The sequence below is a fragment of the Nanorana parkeri genome, unplaced genomic scaffold, assembly GCF_000935625.1.
Source record: "Nanorana parkeri isolate BGI_ZX_2015 unplaced genomic scaffold, ASM93562v1 scaffold14, whole genome shotgun sequence".
Lineage (NCBI taxonomy): Eukaryota > Metazoa > Chordata > Amphibia > Anura > Dicroglossidae > Nanorana > Nanorana parkeri.
The window spans coordinates 3,022,839-3,027,419 of NW_017306282.1; the positions used below are offsets into that span (position 1 = coordinate 3,022,839).

The 4,581-nt window shown below is 43.0% G+C and overlaps 1 protein-coding gene across 1 annotated transcript in view; it reads left to right on the plus strand.

The window, feature by feature from the left end:
- The first annotated feature begins 1,433 nt into the window (after positions 1-1,433).
- The window catches only part of LOC108788221 (solute carrier family 45 member 3-like), a 33,842-nt gene continuing 30,694 nt past the window's right edge, over positions 1,434-4,581 (plus strand). The window contains exon 1 of the mRNA XM_018557962.1: positions 1,434-1,611. The gene's annotated coding sequence lies outside the window, so the exon portion shown is untranslated. The remainder of the gene's footprint in view (positions 1,612-4,581) is intronic.

Consider the following 4,581-nt stretch of genomic DNA (forward strand, 5'->3'; position numbering starts at 1 on the left):
TTTCCTCCAAGATCAGCCGATGTTGGCATTGTATATTGTTTCCTCCAAGATCAGCCGATGTTGGCATTGTATATTGTTTCCTCCAAGATCAGCCGATGTTGGCATTGTATATTGTTTCCTCCAAGATCAGCCGATGTTGGCATTGTATATTGTTACCTCCAAGATCATTCGATGTTCGCATTGCATACTGTTTCCTCCCAGATCAGCCGATGTTAGGATTGTATACAGAAGTGTTGGTTTGTTGTTTATGTCTATGGCGCACTACAAACATCTCTAGTAGGACTGCAACAACTAATCGATTAAATTGATAATAATCGATGAGTATAGTTGGCAACTATTTTCATTATCGTTTAGTTGGTTGGGACAGAGAAGAGAGATATTTTTTTAATGCAACCAATCGATTAGTTGAAAAAATAATCGGGCAACTAATCGATTATGAAAATAATCGTTAGCTGCAGCCCTAATCTATAGTGCCATGACAAAAGGGGGGAGAGAGTCAGTGATTGGATACAGTCACCAATCACTTACCTCCAAATGAGCCTTGTGTGACAGAGTTATCACGCATAGCGCTGAAGTTAGCAGACTATCATCAACAGAATGGACACTTTGATGTCACCCAAAGATGGTTCAACCAAAGCAAGTGATAGTCCAGATTGCAAACTGGCCATACGCCAGTAGAATTCCCTTCAAACTTTCCTTTGAGATTCTGAAAAATCAGAGCATTCAATCTTGCTAACGGCAAGTCAATTCATTTCATGGAAAGCCCTTAAAATGTTGGCCAGACCTGCAACTTGAATGAAATCCGAGGCGCCTTAAACAATTTCCTTTTGTGCCTAGCACACAGGCATTACAGTAGGTATGATTCTTTCTTCACATTCACAATTTCTTTCATTCAGATAAGAAATGTGACCATTGAGGTGAATGGGATTGCACCGTAGCCGCATGGCAAGCATTTGCAGGGTTGTAGTTCCTTGTAAGGTCCCCCTTGGTACCAAAAACAGGTATTCAGGGGGTAGCAGTATCACCTCCTGTACACACGGAAACACTGCTTTACCGCCATCCATGATTTGCGGTGGATCAGAGGGGCAGTAAAGTCCGCCGCTTGTGTGAACGAGCCCTGAGGCAGTTGTCAAAGGAGTCCATATTGGAAGATTTCCCCTCTATTCCTGTTCTATGGCAACTCAAAATTTTGGATTCATTTCCATTCCCAGTGACCAGAATAATTTAGAGAGTGGAGTTCCTCAACAGGGACACAGACAGCCATATTCACCTGACAGGGGCTCTAGCCCTTCACCGCCCGCCCTCCAAATCTGAAACAACTTTCCCCAGTGGTGATGTGTGTGGGATGAATGGAGCACCTTTGGCCGCCCCCTCCCTCCCTGTCATCTGCTGCTGAGCCCACCCCTGTTTATCCCCAGCCTCCCCCTAGCCGCCGAGTCTCGCCCTGCCTGCACTGACTCAGGCTCTCCCCCCTCCAGTCTCCTCACACTCTCCGGACTCGGAGTTTCCGTTTCCTGCTGCCTCCTCCAACTACCGGAGGCTCCTCACCGAGCCGGGACAGCCGATCCAATCAGAGGCCGGCCCCCGTGCCGCACCGTCCGGAAGGATGGGGTAAGAGAACTGATACATTGTATCCTGAGCGCTGCGTCGTTCTGATAGGCTGACAGAGATCCGACAAAAACTTTTCCCAACTTCATCGTGTGATCGGAGATCCTCCCTGCCACATCAGCCGGCGGGATAGAGGGTGCCTGGCTATGGCTCCGGGGTGATCAGTGCAGGGGGAAGAGTGCTACTTCAGTGCACATAGCTGGGGGATCAGTGTAAGACTATAAAAGTCTGCTTTAGTTTATTGATCGTCCCCATTGTGATCAGTTTATTAAATCGTTCTCATTGTTATAAGTTTACTAAATTATCCCCATCGTTATAAGTGTACCAAATGATCCTCATTGTTATAAATGTACTAAATGATCCCCATCGTGATCAGTTTATTAAATCGTCCTTATCGTTATAAGTTTGCTAAATGATCCCCATCGTTATAGATTTACTAAATGATCCCCATTGTTGTACGTTTTACTCAATGATCCCCATTGTTGTACGTTTTACTCAATGATCCCCATTGTTGTACGTTTACTAAATGATCCCCATCGTTATAAATTTACTAAATGATCCCCATTGTTGTAGGTTTACTAAATGATCCCCATCCTTATAAATTTACTAGATGACCCCCATTCTGATCAGTTTATAAATGATCCCCATTCTGATCAGTTTATTAAATGATCCCCATTCTGATCAGTTTATTAAATGATCCCCATTGTGATCAGTATATTAAATGATCCCCATCGCGATCAGTTTTATTAAATTATCCCCATCGCTATCTGATTAATAAATCATCCTCATCATAAAAACAGATTTTCTATAATGTGATTTCCATTCAGGAACAATTGTTCTTCTATCACTTAGAAAACAATCCTTTATTTATGTGTATTACGTCTGGGATTGCATTCACGTTGAATAGGACCGAGGCGACAAGCACGACGTGCATTTTTTCGCACATTTCATGAATCGGCACAAAATCGTAGGGTTTTAATAGTGTGAACGGTGGATTATGTTTAGTTTCCATTCGTCCTTATTTATTTATTACAGGTATTTTCATAGCGCCGACACGTTATGCGGCACTTCACATACTGAAGAGTCGTATAGGATGGCAATGCAGTAAGACGCATGTGCCAACTTTTGATGAACTGAAAATCAAAGGATCCGGGCTGAACAGTGACCACCGCCACTGGTCAAGTATTCCATCTGTAGAGACTTCTTATCATTTCCCAAACAGGAAGTGAAATGAAATCTCCCCAACAAAACAAAGACATCGCTGGGTTATGGCTGGCATTGGAGGCAGCCATAACCCAATGATGCAGGTCGAGGATTGTAGCCCAGACAGAACCGCCACTGGGTCCGTGTCAGAACCATGGTCTGCCATTTAGTAATGGCTGCCCTTTCCTCATTCCATAACATGGGGGAGGTGTACAGCACAAGCAGAGAGTACAGGATGTTATTAGCTCACTATATTTCTGGCAGGATCAACAAGTATGTTTTTTGTGTATCAAAGAGATATAACAAATGGCTTTCAATGGTATTTGTTTACAGACCAAAACAAAGAAAATGGTCCATTGTTGGGGTTTACATATGCCTTAAACATCACCTCTGTATAAGACACAGTATCTGAATCTGGTATCACCCTCCTAAAATCTCCTGCACAGCAGCAAAAGGGTAGGGGTGCACAAGGAACCAATCAGGATCTGTTGTGTTTACATGTGCTTGCTCCTTGTCCAGTAAGCATGCTGAGGGTGGGTAAGTGACTCCACTGTATTCATTCATTCTAACACAGAAATGGAGGTCACAGTCCTGCCCGTGATGTCTGGCCGCTGTGTAGGAATTCCATCTGGACAAAGTTCTACATCCCTCGAAGCATAAGATAGTTCACTTATTTGTATAAACCGTAAACTGTGTACTTTGCATTGCTATGTGTATTGTAGTAGAGGCATGATACACTGACAGGGAAAAATCCATTGTTTACATGCAGGGCTCATTCACACCACGACACAGCAAACGCGTACATGTTGACCTGCGTTTTTAATGTGCAGTGCTACATTTTACTGCACGTTGAACTGTGGTTTTACATGTTTTTTCTGTACAGGCCACGTCAAGGGTCAAAATACTAACATGTTCAGATTACACACTGCATTGCATACAAATACATACATGCTGCATTTTTATGCAGTGCGTTGATTGCGTGAACAGGGTGCATAGGAACCAGTTGCATTCTTACGATGAGCCCACATTGATGACCACAGATGGAGGCAGCTGGACAGGCATGGTATTCTGGTGTGAACGAGTCCATACTGGGGGCATTCTCTCTGTGTGGTACTTCTTAGAGATGCTGTACTTTGGTTGACCTTCTAAACTGGTGAGTTAATTAGCGGCAGGGGTCAGCCCTATCTGACCTCCGTCCATAATTTATCTTAAAGGGGCCGTCTGTGTTATTAGATACAGTTCTCAGCACCTCCCCCAATATATCGACTCTTTTAATTGACTAGGACAATTAACTCTCTGTGATAACTTTGTTGAGTATTAAGTTATCTACAGGCATTCTCTTAGCCAGACGCCATTGTCATTCTATACTAGAACTGCTTAACAGAATGGACAGGAGACAATGGGGGGGTGGCAGGTCATGAATGGAGAGTTTGTATCCCCCGTGGCAGCCAATCAGAATCCAGCTGGCAGTCTTCTAATACAGCTTACAAAATCGAAGGAAGGATGCGGTTGCTAAGGACAACACATAGATTTTTGCTTTTTTAACGTTGTGGAACGTGACGCATTTTATTTCCTAGTTGCGGCATGATTTGTGATTCTTCAAAGTATATGTAAACCCTAACCATGAACTTCCTTTATTTGCTCCCTTATATTCTGCTAAATATACCATTGAAAATGTTTTGTTATATCTGTTCAATAAGTGCAAAAAAATACCTTTGATCCTGTCATCCATTGATAAAAAAAAAAAAAAAAAAACCAGTAGGGGAAAAG